At 47.9% G+C, this 19,212-nt stretch overlaps 1 protein-coding gene across 3 annotated transcripts in view; it reads right to left on the reverse strand.

Annotated features, from left to right (window-relative positions):
• Window positions 1-19,212, reverse strand: part of palm1a (paralemmin 1a) — a 515,885-nt gene that overhangs the window by 190,526 nt on the left and 306,147 nt on the right. The window lies entirely within an intron of this gene.

Consider the following 19,212-nt stretch of genomic DNA (forward strand, 5'->3'; position numbering starts at 1 on the left):
TCTGCTCCGAAACATACACTGCACATTTGGCTCAAATCAAAAAAACTGCACTCTCTGCTCCTCATCACACACTGTACACTCTGCTTCAAATGATGCACTGTACTCTCCGCTGAAATTACACTCTGCACTCTCTGCTCCGAAACACATTCTGCACTCTCTGCTCTAAGCACATTCTGCACTCTCTGCTCTGAATCACACACTGCACCCTCTGCTCAAAACACATTCTGCACTCTCTGCTCTGAATTACACACTACACCCTCTGCTCAAATCACACACTGCACAATCTGCTCAGAATCACACACTGCACTCTGCTTTCAAATCACACTCTGCACACTCTGCTCAAATCACACACTGCGCCCTCTGCTCAATTCACACACTGCACCCTCTGCTCAATTCACACACTGCACCCTCTGCTCATATCACCCTCTGCACCCTCTGCTCCGAATCAAACATAGCATCCTCTGCTCATATCACACACTGCACAATCTGCTCCGAATCACACACTGCACTTCCCGCTGAAATCACAAATTGCACCCTCTGATCAAATCACACACTGCAGCCTCTGCTCAAATCACACACTGCAGACTCTGCTCAATTCACACACTTTCCCCTCTTCTCCGAATCACACAGTGAACTTTCTGGTCAAATCACACACTGTACTCTCTGCTGCGAATCACACACTGCACATTATGCTCAAATCACAAACTGCACTCACCGCTCAAATCACACTGCACCCTCTGCTCAAATCACATTCTGTACTCTCTGCTCTGAATCACACACTGCACTCTCTGCTCATATCACACACAGCTCTCTTTGCTCTGAATCATACACTGCCCACTCTGCTCCGAATCACAGACTGCCCCCTCTGCTCCGAATCACACACAGCATCCACTCCTCAAATCACACACTTTACCCTCTGCTCCAAATCACACAGTGCTCTTTCTGATCAAATGACACACTGTACACTCTGCTCCGAATGACACACTGCAGTCTCCGCTCAAATCACATTCTGCACTATATGCACTGAATTACACACTGCACCCTCTGCTCAAATCACACACTACACAATCTGCTACGAATCACACATTGCACTCTCCGCTCAAATCACACTCTGCACTCTCTGCTCAAATCACACACTGTACTCTCTGCTCCGAATCACACACTGCACTCACTGCTCTGAATCACACACTGCACTCTCTGCTCCGAATCACACATTGCACTCACTGCTCTGAATCACACCCTGCACCCTTTGCTCCGAATCACACACTGCACTCTCTGCTCTGAATCACACACTGCACCCTCTGATCTGAGTCACACACTGCCCCCTCTGCTCCAAATCAAACACTGCGCTTTCTGCTCAAATCACATTCTGCACTCACTGCTCTGAATCACACCCTGCACCCTCTGCTCAAATAACACACTGCACCCTCTGCTCAGAATCACACACAGCACTCTCTGCTCCGAATCACACACTGCCCCCTTTGCTCCGAATCACACACTGCACTCTCTGCTCTGAATCACACAATGCACCCTCTGATCTGAGTCACACACTGCACTCTCTGCTCCAATCACACACTGCACCCTCTGATCTGAGTCACACACTGCCCCCTCTGCTCCAAATCAAACACTGCGCTTTCTGCTCAAATCACATTCTGCACTCTCTGCTCTGAATCACACACTGCACCCTCTGCTCAAATCACACACTGCACCCTCTGCTCAAATCACACACTGCACTCTCTGCTCAAATCACGCACTGCACCCTCTGCTCAAATCACACACTGCACTCTCTGCTCAAATCACACACTGCACTCTCTGCTCAAATCACACACTGCACCCTCTGCTCAAATCACACACTGCACTCTCTGCTCAAATCACGCACTGCACCCTCTGCTCAAATCACACACTGCACAATTTGCTCCGAATCACACACTGCACCCTCTGATCTGAATCACACACAGCACCCTCTGCTCCGAATCTCACACTGCGCTCTCTGCTGAAATCAAACTCTGCACTCTCTGCTCAAATCACATTCTGCACTCTCTGCTCTGAATCACACACTGCACCCTCTGCTCAAATCACACACTGCACATTCTGCTCCGAATCACACATTGCACTCTCTGTTCAAATCACACTCTGCACTCTCTGCTCAAATCACACACTGCACCCTCTGCTCAAATCACACACTGCACCCTCTGCTCAAATCACACACTGCACCCTCTGCTCAAATCACACACTGTACTCTCTGCTCAAATCACACACTGCACATTCTGCTCCGAATCACACATTGCACTCTCCGCTCAAATCACACTCTGCACTCTCTGCTCAAATCACACACTGTACCCTCTGCTCCGAATCAAACACTGCACTCACTGCTCTGAATCACACACTGCACTTTCTGCTCAAATAACACACTGTACTCTCTGCTCCAAATCACACACCTCACTCATTGCTCATATCACTCAGTGCACTCTGGTCCCAATCACACACTGTGCATTCTGCTCAAATCAAACACTGCAGACTCTGCTCCAAATCACACACTGAACCCTCTGCTACGAATCAAACATTGCACATTCTTCTCAACCCACATGTTGCAATCTCTGTTCCAAATCACACACTGCACTCTGCTCCAAATCACAAATTGCACCCTCCAATCAAATCACACACCGCATCCTCTGCTCAAATCACACACTGCAACAACTGCTCAAATCACACACTGCACCCTCTGCTCAAATCACACACTACAACAACTGCTTAAATCACACACTGCATCGTCTGCTCAAACCACACACTGCACCCTCTGCTCAAATCACACACTGCAGCCTCTGCTCAAATCACACACTGCACCCTCTGCTCAAATCACACACTGCACCTTCTGCTCCAAATCAAACACAGCATCCTCTGCTCATGTCACACACTGCACCCTCTGCTCAAATCACACACTGCAACAACTGCTCAAATCAAACACTGCAGACTCTGCTCCAAATCACACACTGAACCCTCTGCTACGAATCAAACATTGCACATTCTTCTCAACCCACATGTTGCAATCTCTGTTCCAAATCACACACTGCACTCTGCTCCAAATCACAAATTGCACCCTCCAATCAAATCACACACCGCACCCTCTGCTCAAATTACAGACTGCAGCCTCTGCTCAAATCACAGACTGCAGCCTCTGCTCAAATCACAGACTGCAGCCTCTGCTCAAATCGTACACTGCACCCTCTGCTCAAATCACACACTGCAACAACTGCTTAAATCACACACTGCACCCTTTGCTTAAATCACACACTACACACTCTGCTCCGAATCACAGACTGCACATTCAGCTCAAATCACACACTGCACATTCTGCAAAAATGACAAGTTGCGCTATCTGCTGATATCACACATTGCACCCACTGCTCCAAATCACACAGTGCTCTCACTGTTCAAATCTCACACTGCACCCTCTGCTCAGCATTACACACTGCACCCTCTGCTCAGTATCCCACAGAGCACTCTCTGCTCCGAATCACACACTGACCCTCTGCTCCGAATCACACACTGCACTCTCTGCTCCGAATCAAACACTGCACCCTCTGCTCAAATCACACTAGGCACGTTCCCCTCAAATCACATACTGCACATTCCACACAAATCGCGCATTGCACCCTCTACACAAATCACACACTGCACCCTCTGCTCAGAATCACACACTGCACTTTCTGCTTATAACTCACACTGCACCCTCTGATCTGAATAACACACAACACCCTCTGCTCTGAATCCCACGTGAAACCCTCTGCTCCGAATTAATAACCGCACTCGCTGCTCCGAATCACTAACCGCACCCACTGCGCAAATCACACGCTTTCCCCTCTGCTCAGAATCACACAATGCTCTTTCTGGTCAAGTTACACACTGTACATTCTGCTCTGAATTACACACTGCAGTCTCTGCTCAAGTCACACACTGTATTCGGCTCCCAATCACACACCGAACTCAATGCTCTGAATCACACACTGCACGCTCTGCTCAAATCACACACTGCAGCCTCTGCTCAAATCACACACTGCACTCTGCTCAAAATTACACACTGCGCATTCTGCTCAAATCACACACTGCAGACTCTGCTCCAAATCACTCCCAGCACTCTCTGCTCAGAATCACACACTGAACCCTCTGCTACGAATCAAACACTGTGCATTCTTCTCAAATCACATGTTGCAATCTCTGTTCCAAATCACACACTGCACTCTCTGCTCGAAATCACAAATTGCACCCTCCGATCAAATCACACACTGCATCCTCTGCTCAAACCACACACTGCACCCTCTGCTCAAATCACACACTGCAGCCTCTGCTCAAATCACACACTGCACCCTCTGCTCAAATCACACACTGCACCCTCTGCTCAAATCACACACTGCACCTTCTGCTCCAAATCAAACACAGCATCCTCTGCTCATGTCACACACTGCACCCTCTGCTCAAATCACACACTGCACCCTCTGCTCAAATCACACACTGCAACAACTGCTCAAATCAAACACTGCAGACTCTGCTCCAAATCACACACTGAACCCTCTGCTACGAATCAAACATTGCACATTCTTCTCAACCCACATGTTGCAATCTCTGTTCCAAATCACACACTGCACTCTGCTCCAAATCACAAATTGCACCCTCCAATCAAATCACACACCGCATCCTCTGCTCAAATTACAGACTGCAGCCTCTGCTCAAATAACACACTGCACCCTCTGCTCAAATCACACACTACAACAACTGCTTAAATCACACACTGAACCCTTTGCTCAATTCACACACTACACACTGCTCCGAATCACAGACTGCACATTCAGCTCAAATCACACACTGCACATTCAACAAAAATGACATGTTGCGCTATGTGCTGATATCACAAATTGCACCCACTGCTCCGAATCACACACTGCTCTCTCTGTGCAAATCTCACACTGCACATTCTGCTCAGCATTACACACTGCACCCTCTGCTCAGAATCACACACTGCACTCTCTGCTCCGAATCACACACTGACCCTCTGCTCCGAATCACACACTGCACTCTCTGCTCCGAATCACACACTGCACCCTCTGCTCCGAATCACACACTGCACCCTCTGCTCCGAATCAAACACTGCACCCTCTGCTCAAATCACACTAGGCACGTTCCCCTCAAATCACATACTGCACATTCCACACAAATCGCGCATTGCACCCTCTACACAAATCACACACTGCACCCTCTGTTCCGAATCACACACTGCACTCTCTGCTTATAACTCATACTGCACCATTTGATCCGAATAACACACAACACCCTTTGCTCTGAATCCCACGTGAAACCCTCTGCTCCGAATTAATAACTGCACTCGCTGCTCCGAATCACAAACTGCACCCACTGCTCAAATCACACGCTTTCCCCTCTGCTCAGAATCACACAATGCTCTTTCTGGTCAAGTTACGCACTGTACATTCTGCTCTGAATTACACACTGCACTCAATGCTCTGAATCACACACTGCACTCACTGCTCAAATCACACACTGCAGCCTCTGCTCAAATCACACACTGCACTCTGCTCAAAATTACACACTGCGCATTCTGCTCCAAATCACACCCTGCACTCTCTGCTCAGAATCACACACTGAACCCTCTGCTACGAATCAAACACTGCGCATTCTTCTCAAATCACATGTTGCAATCTCTGTTCCAAATCACACACTGCACTCTCTGCTCGAAATCACAAATTGCACCCTCCGATCAAATCACACACTGCATCCTCTGCTCAAACCACACACTGCACCCTCTGCTCAAATCACACACTGCAGCCTCTGCTCAAATCACACACTGCACCCTCTGCTCAAATCACACACTGCACCCTCTGCTCAAATCACACGCTGCAACAACTGCTCAAATCAAACACTGCAGACTCTGCTCCAAATCACACACTGAACCCTCTGCTACGAATCAAACATTGCACATTCTTCTCAACCCACATGTTGCAATCTCTGTTCCAAATCACACACTGCACTCTGCTCCAAATCACAAATTGCACCCTCCAATCAAATCACACACCGCATCCTCTGCTCAAATTACAGACTGCAGCCTCTGCTCAAATAACACACTGCACCCTCTGCTCAAATCACACACTACAACAACTGCTTAAATCACACACTGAACCCTTTGCTCAATTCACACACTACACACTGCTCCGAATCACAGACTGCACATTCAGCTCAAATCACACACTGCACATTCAACAAAAATGACATGTTGCGCTATGTGCTGATATCACACATTGCACCCACTGCTCCGAATCACACAGTGCTCTCTGTTCAAATCTCACACTGCACCCTCTGCTCAGCATTACACACTGCACCCTCTGCTCAGAATCACACACTGCACCCTCTGCTCAAATTACAGACTGCAGCCTCTGCTCAAATCACAGACTGCAGCCTCTGCTCAAATCACAGACTGCAGCCTCTGCTCAAATCGTACACTGCACCCTCTGCTCAAATCACACACTGCAACAACTGCTTAAATCACACACTGCACCCTTTGCTTAAATCACACACTACACACTCTGCTCCGAATCACAGACTGCACATTCAGCTCAAATCACACACTGCACATTCTGCAAAAATGACAAGTTGCGCTATCTGCTGATATCACACATTGCACCCACTGCTCCAAATCACACAGTGCTCTCACTGTTCAAATCTCACACTGCACCCTCTGCTCAGCATTACACACTGCACCCTCTGCTCAGTATCCCACAGAGCACTCTCTGCTCCGAATCACACACTGACCCTCTGCTCCGAATCACACACTGCACTCTCTGCTCCGAATCAAACACTGCACCCTCTGCTCAAATCACACTAGGCACGTTCCCCTCAAATCACATACTGCACATTCCACACAAATCGCGCATTGCACCCTCTACACAAATCACACACTGCACCCTCTGCTCAGAATCACACACTGCACTTTCTGCTTATAACTCACACTGCACCCTCTGATCTGAATAACACACAACACCCTCTGCTCTGAATCCCACGTGAAACCCTCTGCTCCGAATTAATAACCGCACTCGCTGCTCCGAATCACTAACCGCACCCACTGCGCAAATCACACGCTTTCCCCTCTGCTCAGAATCACACAATGCTCTTTCTGGTCAAGTTACACACTGTACATTCTGCTCTGAATTACACACTGCAGTCTCTGCTCAAGTCACACACTGTATTCGGCTCCCAATCACACACCGAACTCAATGCTCTGAATCACACACTGCACGCTCTGCTCAAATCACACACTGCAGCCTCTGCTCAAATCACACACTGCACTCTGCTCAAAATTACACACTGCGCATTCTGCTCAAATCACACACTGCAGACTCTGCTCCAAATCACTCCCAGCACTCTCTGCTCAGAATCACACACTGAACCCTCTGCTACGAATCAAACACTGTGCATTCTTCTCAAATCACATGTTGCAATCTCTGTTCCAAATCACACACTGCACTCTCTGCTCGAAATCACAAATTGCACCCTCCGATCAAATCACACACTGCATCCTCTGCTCAAACCACACACTGCACCCTCTGCTCAAATCACACACTGCAGCCTCTGCTCAAATCACACACTGCACCCTCTGCTCAAATCACACACTGCACCCTCTGCTCAAATCACACACTGCACCTTCTGCTCCAAATCAAACACAGCATCCTCTGCTCATGTCACACACTGCACCCTCTGCTCAAATCACACACTGCACCCTCTGCTCAAATCACACACTGCAACAACTGCTCAAATCAAACACTGCAGACTCTGCTCCAAATCACACACTGAACCCTCTGCTACGAATCAAACATTGCACATTCTTCTCAACCCACATGTTGCAATCTCTGTTCCAAATCACACACTGCACTCTGCTCCAAATCACAAATTGCACCCTCCAATCAAATCACACACCGCATCCTCTGCTCAAATTACAGACTGCAGCCTCTGCTCAAATAACACACTGCACCCTCTGCTCAAATCACACACTACAACAACTGCTTAAATCACACACTGAACCCTTTGCTCAATTCACACACTACACACTGCTCCGAATCACAGACTGCACATTCAGCTCAAATCACACACTGCACATTCAACAAAAATGACATGTTGCGCTATGTGCTGATATCACAAATTGCACCCACTGCTCCGAATCACACACTGCTCTCTCTGTGCAAATCTCACACTGCACATTCTGCTCAGCATTACACACTGCACCCTCTGCTCAGAATCACACACTGCACTCTCTGCTCCGAATCACACACTGACCCTCTGCTCCGAATCACACACTGCACTCTCTGCTCCGAATCACACACTGCACCCTCTGCTCCGAATCACACACTGCACCCTCTGCTCCGAATCAAACACTGCACCCTCTGCTCAAATCACACTAGGCACGTTCCCCTCAAATCACATACTGCACATTCCACACAAATCGCGCATTGCACCCTCTACACAAATCACACACTGCACCCTCTGTTCCGAATCACACACTGCACTCTCTGCTTATAACTCATACTGCACCATTTGATCCGAATAACACACAACACCCTTTGCTCTGAATCCCACGTGAAACCCTCTGCTCCGAATTAATAACTGCACTCGCTGCTCCGAATCACAAACTGCACCCACTGCTCAAATCACACGCTTTCCCCTCTGCTCAGAATCACACAATGCTCTTTCTGGTCAAGTTACGCACTGTACATTCTGCTCTGAATTACACACTGCACTCAATGCTCTGAATCACACACTGCACTCACTGCTCAAATCACACACTGCAGCCTCTGCTCAAATCACACACTGCACTCTGCTCAAAATTACACACTGCGCATTCTGCTCCAAATCACACCCTGCACTCTCTGCTCAGAATCACACACTGAACCCTCTGCTACGAATCAAACACTGCGCATTCTTCTCAAATCACATGTTGCAATCTCTGTTCCAAATCACACACTGCACTCTCTGCTCGAAATCACAAATTGCACCCTCCGATCAAATCACACACTGCATCCTCTGCTCAAACCACACACTGCACCCTCTGCTCAAATCACACACTGCAGCCTCTGCTCAAATCACACACTGCACCCTCTGCTCAAATCACACACTGCACCCTCTGCTCAAATCACACGCTGCAACAACTGCTCAAATCAAACACTGCAGACTCTGCTCCAAATCACACACTGAACCCTCTGCTACGAATCAAACATTGCACATTCTTCTCAACCCACATGTTGCAATCTCTGTTCCAAATCACACACTGCACTCTGCTCCAAATCACAAATTGCACCCTCCAATCAAATCACACACCGCATCCTCTGCTCAAATTACAGACTGCAGCCTCTGCTCAAATAACACACTGCACCCTCTGCTCAAATCACACACTACAACAACTGCTTAAATCACACACTGAACCCTTTGCTCAATTCACACACTACACACTGCTCCGAATCACAGACTGCACATTCAGCTCAAATCACACACTGCACATTCAACAAAAATGACATGTTGCGCTATGTGCTGATATCACACATTGCACCCACTGCTCCGAATCACACAGTGCTCTCTGTTCAAATCTCACACTGCACCCTCTGCTCAGCATTACACACTGCACCCTCTGCTCAGAATCACACACTGCACCCTTTGCTCCGAATCACACACTGCACCCTCTGCTCCGAATCACACACTGCACCCTCTGCTCCGAATCACACACTGCACCCTCTGCTCCGAATCACACACTGCACCCTCTGCTCCGAATCACACACTGCACCCTCTGCTCCGAATCAAACACTGCACCCTCTGCTCAAATCACACACTGCAGCCTCTGCTCAAATCACACACTGCACCCTCTGCTCAAATCACACACTGCACCCTCTGCTCAAATCACACGCTGCAACAACTGCTCAAATCAAACACTGCAGACTCTGCTCCAAATCACACACTGAACCCTCTGCTACGAATCAAACATTGCACATTCTTCTCAACCCACATGTTGCAATCTCTGTTCCAAATCACACACTGCACTCTGCTCCAAATCACAAATTGCACCCTCCAATCAAATCACACACCGCATCCTCTGCTCAAATTACAGACTGCAGCCTCTGCTCAAATAACACACTGCACCCTCTGCTCAAATCACACACTACAACAACTGCTTAAATCACACACTGAACCCTTTGCTCAATTCACACACTACACACTGCTCCGAATCACAGACTGCACATTCAGCTCAAATCACACACTGCACATTCAACAAAAATGACATGTTGCGCTATGTGCTGATATCACACATTGCACCCACTGCTCCGAATCACACAGTGCTCTCTGTTCAAATCTCACACTGCACCCTCTGCTCAGCATTACACACTGCACCCTCTGCTCAGAATCACACACTGCACTCTCTGCTCTGAATCACACACTGACCCTCTGCTCCGAATCACACACTGCACCCTCTGCTCCGAATCACACACTGCACCCTCTGCTCCGAATCACACACTGCACCCTCTGCTCCGAATCAAACACTGCACCCTCTGCTCAAATCACACTAGGCACGTTCCCCTCAAATCACATACTGCACATTCCACACAAATCGGGCATTGCACCCTCTACACAAATCACACACTGCACCCTCTGCTCCGAATCACACACTGCACTCTCTGCTTTTAACTCATACTGCACCATTTGATCCGAATAACACACAACACCCTTTGCTCTGAATCCCACGTGAAACCCTCTGCTCCGAATTAATAACTGCACTCGCTGCTCCGAATCACAAACTGCACCCACTGCTCAAATCACACGCTTTCCCCTCTGCTCAGAATCACACAATGCTCTTTCTGGTCAAGTTACGCACTGTACATTCTGCTCTGAATTACACACTGCACTCTCCGCTCAAATCACACTCTGCACTCTCTGCTCAAATCACACACTGTATTCTGCTCCCAATCACACACTGCAGTCAATGCTCTGAATCACACACTGCACTCACTGCTCAAATCACACACTGCAGCCTCTGCTCAAATCACACACTGCACTCTGCTCAAAATTACACACTGCGCATTCTGCTCAAATCACACACTGCAGACTCTGCTCCAAATCACACCCTGCACTCTCTGCTCAGAATCACACACTGAACCCTCTGCTACGAATCAAACACTGCGCATTCTTCTCAAATCACATGTTGCAATCTCTGTTCCAAATCACACACTGCACTCTCTGCTCGAAATCACAAATTGCACCCTCCGATCAAATCACACATTGCATCCTCTGCTCAAACCACACACTGCAGCCTCTGCTCAAATCACACACTGCACCCTCTGCTCAAATCACACACTGCACCCTCTGCTCAAATCACACACTGCACCTTCTGCTCCAAATCAAACACAGCATCCTCTGCTCATGTCACACACTGCACCCTCTGCTCAAATCACACACTGCAACAACTGCTCAAATCAAACACTGCAGACTCTGCTCCAAATCACACACTGAACCCTCTGCTACGAATCAAACATTGCACATTCTTCTCAACCCACATGTTGCAATCTCTGTTCCAAATCACACACTACACTCTCTGCTCAAATCACACACTGCACCCTCTGCTCAAATCACACACTGCACCTTCTGCTCCAAATCACAAATTGCACCCTCCAATCAAATCACACACCGCACCCTCTGCTCAAATTACAGACTGCAGCCTCTGCTCAAATAACACACTGCACCCTCTGCTCAAATCACACACTACAGCAACTGCTTAAATCACACACTGCACCCTTTGCTCAAATCACACACTACACACTCTGCTCCGAATCACAGACTGCACATTCAGCTCAAATCACACACTGCACATTCAACAAAAATGACATGTTGCGCTATGTGCTGATATCACACATTGCACCCACTGCTCCGAATCACACACTGCTCTCTGTTCAAATCTCACACTGCACCCTCTGCTCAGCATTACACACTGCACCCTCTGCTCAGAATCACACACTGCACTCTCTGCTCCGAATCACAACTGCTCCCACTGCTCAAATCACACACTGCACTCTCTGCTCCGAATCACACACTGCACTCTCTGCTCCGAATCACAACTGCTCCCACTGCTCAAATCACACACTGCACTCTCTGCTCCGAATCACACACTGCACCCTCTGATCCGAATCACACACTGCACCTGCTGCTCAAATCACACTAGGCACGTTCCGCTCAAGTCACATACTGCACATTCCACACTAATCGCGCATTGCACCCTCTACACAAATCACACACTGCACTCTCTGCTCCGAATCACACACTGCACTCTCTGCTTAAAACTCATACTGCACCCTCTGATCCGAATAACACACAACACCCTTTGCTCTGAATCCCACGTGAAACCCTCTGCTCCGAATTACTAACTGCACTCGCTGCTCTGAATCACACACTGCATCCTCTGCTCAAATCACACACTGCACCCTCTGCTCAAATCACACACTGCAGCCTCTGCTCAAATCACACACTGCAACAACTGCTCAAATCACACACTGCAGACTCTGCTCCAAATCACACACTGAACCCTCTTCTACGAATCAAACACTGCACATTCTTCTCAACCCACATGTTTTGCAATCTCTGTTCCAAATCACACGCTGCACTCTGCTCCAAATCACAAATTGCACCCTCTAATCAAATCACACACCACATCCACTACTCAAATCACAGACTGCAGCTTCTGCTCAAATCACACACTGCGCCCTCTGCTCAAATCAGACACTACAACAACTTCTTAAATCACACACTGCCCCCTTTGCTCAAATCACACACTACACATTCTGCTCCGAATCACAGACTGCACATTCAGCTCAAATCACACACTGCACATTCAACAAAAATGACACGTTGCGCTATCTGCTGATATCACACATTGCACCCACTGCTCCGAATCACACACTGATCTCTGTTCAGATCTCACACTGCACCCTCTGCTCAGCATTACACACTGCACCCTCTGCTCAGAATCACACAGAGCACTCTCTGCTCCGAATCACACACTGACCCTCTGCTCCGAATCACACACTGCACCCTCTGATCCGAATCAAACACTGCACACTCTGCTCTGAACCACATAGTGTACCAACTGCTCAAATCACACACTGGACTCTCTGCTCAAATCAAACACTGTACCCTCTGCTCAAATCACACATTGCACTCTCTGCTCAAATCACACATTGCACCCATTGCTCCGAAACACACAATGCACATTCTGCTGGAATCAGACACTGCACCAGCTGTTCAAATCACACACTGCATCCTCTGCTCCAGAACACAAGCTGCACCATCTTCTCAAATGAAACAGTGCACACTCTGCTCAAATCACACAGAGCACAGTCTGCTCAAAACACACAGTGCACACTCTGCCGAAATCACACAATGCACACTCTGCTCCGAGTAACCCACTGCACTCTCTGCTGAGAATCACACACTGCACATTCTACTCAAATCACACATTGCAATCTCTGTTCCAAATGACACACTACACTCTTTGCTCCAAATCAAACACTGCACTCTCTGCTCCATATCATACACTACACTCTCTGTTCTGAATCACATACTGCACATTCTACTCAAATCACAAATTGCACCCTCTGCTCAAATTGCACACTGCACGCTCTGCTCCAAATAACACAGTGCACACTCTGCTCTGAATCACACACTGCACATTCTACTCAAATCACACAATGCACACCCTGCTCCGAATCACAGACTGCACACTCTACCGAAATCACACAATGTATACTCTGCTCAAATCACACACGGCACATTTTACACAAATCATGCATTGCACCCATTGCTCAAATCACACATTGTACTCTCTGCTTAAATCTCACACTGCACCCTCTGCTCTGAATAACACACAACACCCTCTGCTCTGAATCACACATGACACCCTCTGCTCCGAATCACACACTGCACATTACTCTCAAATCACAAACTTCTCCCACTGCTCAAATCACACACTGAACACTCTGCTCTGAAACACACACTGCAGCCTCTGCTCAAATCACACACTGCATTCTGCTCATATCCCACACTGCACAGTCTGCTCCGAATCAAACAATATATTCTTTGCTCAACCCACACAGTGCACTCTTTGCTCAAATCACACAGAGCACAGTCCACTCAAATCACACGGTACACACACTGCCCAAATCGCACAGTGCGCACTCTGCTCCGAATCACACAGTGCACACTCTGTTCTGAATCAAACACTGCACACTCTGCTCTGAATCACATAGTGTACCATCTGCTCAAATCACACATTGCACCCTCTGCTCAAATCACACATTGCACCCTCTGCTCCAGAACACAAGCTGCACTATCTTCTCAAATGAAACAGTGCACACTCTGCTCAAATCACACAGAGCACAGTCTGCTCAAAACACACAGTGCACACTCTGCCGAAATCACACAATGCACACTCTGCTCCGAGTAACCCACTGCACTCTCTGCTGAGAATCACACACTGCACATTCTACTCAAATCACACATTGCAATCTCTGTTCCAAATGACACACTACACTTTCTGCTCCAAATCAAACACTGCACTCTCTGCTCCACATCATACACTACACTCTCTGTTCTGAATCACATACTGCACATTCTACTCAAATCACAAATTGCACCCTCTGCTCAAATTGCACACTGCACGGATGGCTCAAATGATACACTGCACACTCTGCTCCAAATCACAGACTGTACATTCTCCTCAAAACACACACTGCACCCTTTGCTCAAATTACACACTGCACGCTCTGCTCCAAATAACACACTGCACTCTCTGCTCTGAATCACACACTGCACATTCTACTCAAATCACACAATGCACTCTCTGCTCAAATCACAAATTGCACACCCTGCTCCGAATCACAGACTGCACACTCTACCGAAATCGCACAATGTATACTCTGCTCAAATCACACACGGCACATTTTACACAAATCACGCATTGCACCCATTGCTCAAATCACACATTGCACTCTCTGCTTAAATCTCACACTGCACCCTCTGCTCTGAATAACACACAACACCCTCTGCTCTGAATCACACATGACACCCTCTGCTCCGAATCACACACTGCACATTACTCTCAAATCACAAACTTCTCCCACTGCTCAAATCGCACACTGAACACTCTGCTCTGAAACACACACTGCAGCCTCTGCTCAAATCACACACTGCATTCTGCTCATATTCCACACTGCACAGTCTGCTCCGAATCAAACAATATATTCTTTGCTCAACCCACACAGTGCACTCTTTGCTCAAATCACACAGAGCACAGTCCACTCAAATCACACAGTACACACTTTGCCCAAATCGCACAGTGCGCACTCTGCTCCGAATCACACAGTGCACCCTCTGCTCAAATCACACAGTAGCACTCTCTGCTCAAATCACACACTGTACACCCTGCTCCGAATCACATGCTGCACACTCAGCTCTGAATCACACACTGCACCCTCTGCTCAAATCACACATTGCACCTTCTTCTCAAATCACGCAACTGCACGTTCCGCTCAAATCACGCACTGCATGTTCTGCTCAAATCACACACTGTACACTTGGCTCTGAATTACCCACTGCACACTCTACTCCAAATCACACACTGCACCCTCTGCTCTGAATCACACACCGCAATTTCTATTCAAATCACACACTACACTCTCTGGTCTGAATCACATACTGCACATCCTACTCAAATCACATATTGCACCCTCTGCTCAAATCACACACTGCACATTCTACACAAATGACATGTTGCACTATCTGAAGATATCACACATTGCACCCACTGCTCCGAATCACACACTGCACTCTCTGTTCAAATCTCACACTGCACAATCTGCTCGGCATTACACACTGCACCCTCTGCTCAGAATCACACACTGCACTCTCTGCTCCGAAGCACACACTGCACCCTCTGATCCTAATCACACACAGAACTCTCTGCTCTGAATCACACACTGCGCTTTCTGCTCAAATCACACTAGGCACGTTCCGCTCAAATCACATACTGCACATTCTACACAAATCGCGCATTGCACCCTCTACACAAATCACACACTGCACCCTCTGCTCCGAATCACACACTGCACTCTCTGCTTAAATCTCATACTGCACCCTCTGCTCCAAATAACACACAACACCCTTTGCTCCGAATCACATGTGACACCCACTGCTCTGAATCACTAATTGCACTCGCTGCTCTGAATCACACACTGCACCCACTGCTCAAATCACACACTTTACCCTCTGCTCCAAATCACACAGTGTACTTTCTGGTCAAATCACACACTGTACACTCTGCTCCGAATCACACACTGCACATTCTACTCAAATCACACATTGCACTCTCTGCTCAAATCACACATGGCACCCTCTGCTCAAATCACAAATTGCACCCTCTGCTCAAATCACACACTGCACCCTCTGCTCAAATCACACACAGCACCCTCTGCTCAAATCACACACTGCACCCTCTGCTCCGAATCACAGACTGCACTCTCTGCTCAAACCACACACTGCACATTCTGTTCAAATCACACACTGCACGCGTTGCTCCGAATGACACACTGCACGCTCCGCTCTGAAACACACACTGCACATTCTACTCAAATCACAGACTGCATTCTCTGCCCAAATCACACACTGCACTCACTGCTCCGAATAACACACTGCACATTCGGCTCAAATCACACACTGTACACTCTGCTTTGAATCACACGCTGCACACTCAGCTCCCAATTACACACTGCACCCTCTGCTCAAATCACATAGTGCACTCTGTGCTCCAATCACACAGTGCACACTCTGCACCGAATCACACACTGCACATTCTACTCAATTCACATGTTGCACCCTCTGCTCCAAATCACAAACTGCACTCTTGGATCCGAATCACACACTGCACATACTTCTCAACACACACACATTTCACTCTTGACTCAAATCACACACTACACACGCTGCTTCAAATCACACACTGCACTCTCAGTTCCGAATCACACACTACACGTTCTACTCAACACACACATTGCACTCTCTGCTCAAATCACACATTGCAGTCTCTGTTCAAATCACATATTTCACTCTCGGCTCAAATCACACACTTCACACGCTGCACATCCTACTCAAATCACACATTGTACCCTCTCCTCTAATCAAACAATGCACCCTCTTCTCCAAATCACACACTGCACAATCTTCTCATACCAGACACTGCACTCTCTGCTCCAATCACACAGTGCACACTCTGCGCTGAATCACACACTGCACATTCTACTCAATTAACACGATGCACCCTCTGCTCCGAATCACTCACTGCACCCTCTGCTCCGAATCACTCACTGCACCCTCTGCTCCGAATCACACACTGCACCCTCTGCTCCAAATCACACACTGCACCCTGTGCCTCAATCACACACTGTACTCTCTGCTCCGAATCACACACTGCACAATCTGCTCAAATCAGACACTGCACACTTTGTGCCAAATCACACACTGCACACTCTACTCAATTAACACGATGCACCCTCTGCTCTGAATCACACACTGCACTCTCTGCTCCAAATCACATACTGCACCCTCTGCTCTGAATCACACACTGTGCTCTCTGCTTCAAATCACACACTGCACTCTCTGCTCCAAATCGCACACTGCACCCTCTGCTCTGAATCACACACTGCACTCTCTGCTCCAAATCGCACACTGCACCCCCTGCACTGAATCACACACTGTGTTCTCTGCTCCGAATCATGCACTGCAAATTCTACTCAAATCACACATTGCAACTGCTGCTCAAAGCACACACTGCACCCATTGTTCCAAATCACACAATGCACATTCTGCTCAAATCAGACACTGTACCCACCGTTCAAATCACACACTACACCTTCTGCTCTAGAACACACACTACACCCTCTGCTCAAATTAAACAGCGCACATTCTGCTCAAATCACACATTAGCACTCTCTGCTCCGAATATTACACTGCACATGCTGCTCAAGGCACACACTGCCTGCTCTGCTCCAAATCACACGCTACATCTTCCGCTCAAATCACACACTGCACGTTCCGCACAAATCACACACTGCACATTCTACACAAATCACGCATTGCACCCTCTGCTCAAATCACACACTGCACCCTCTGCTCCGAATGACACATTACACCTTCTGCTCCGAATCACACATGACACCCTCTGCTCTGAATCACTAACTGCACTCTCTGCTCCGAATCGCACAATGCACCCTCTGCTCAAATCACACACTGCACATTTTACACAAATCACACTGCACATTTTACACAAATCACACACTGCTCACCCTGCTCTGAATCACCCACTGCTCACTGTGCTCCAAATCACCCAATGCGCACTCTGCACACATTCTACTCAAATCAGACACTTCACCCACTGTTCAAGTCACACACTGCAGCCTCTGCTCCGAAACACACACTGCACCCACTGCTCAAATCACACATTGTACACTCTGCTCTGAATCACACATTGCACATTCTGATCAAATCACACACAGTACACTCTGCTCAAATCACACACTGCACATTCTACACAAATCACGCATTGCACCCTCTGCTCAAATCACACACTGCAGCCTCTGCTCAAATCACATATTGCACCCTCTGCTCCGAATGACCCACTACACCTTCTGCTCCGAATCACACATGACACCCTCTGCTCTGAATCACTAACTGCACTCTCTGCTCCGAATCGCACAATGCACCGTCTGCTCAAATCACACACTGCACTCTCCGCTCAAAACACACACTTCACCCTCTGCACTGAATCACACACTGCACTCTCTGCTCAAATCACACACTGTACACTCTGCTCTGAATCACACATTGCACATTCTGACCAAATCACACACAGTACACTCTGCTCAAATCACACACTGCACATTCTACACAAATCACACATTGCACCCTCTGCTCAAATCACACACTACAGCCTCTGCATCGCATCACACACTGCACTCTCTGCTCAAATCACATACTGCACCCTCTTCTCCGAATAACACACCGCACCTTCTGCTCCGAATCACACATGGCACACTCTGCTCTGAATCACTAACTGCACTCTCTGCTCCGAAT

Source organism: Carcharodon carcharias, chromosome 14, assembly GCF_017639515.1.
Source record: "Carcharodon carcharias isolate sCarCar2 chromosome 14, sCarCar2.pri, whole genome shotgun sequence".
NCBI lineage: Eukaryota > Metazoa > Chordata > Chondrichthyes > Lamniformes > Lamnidae > Carcharodon > Carcharodon carcharias.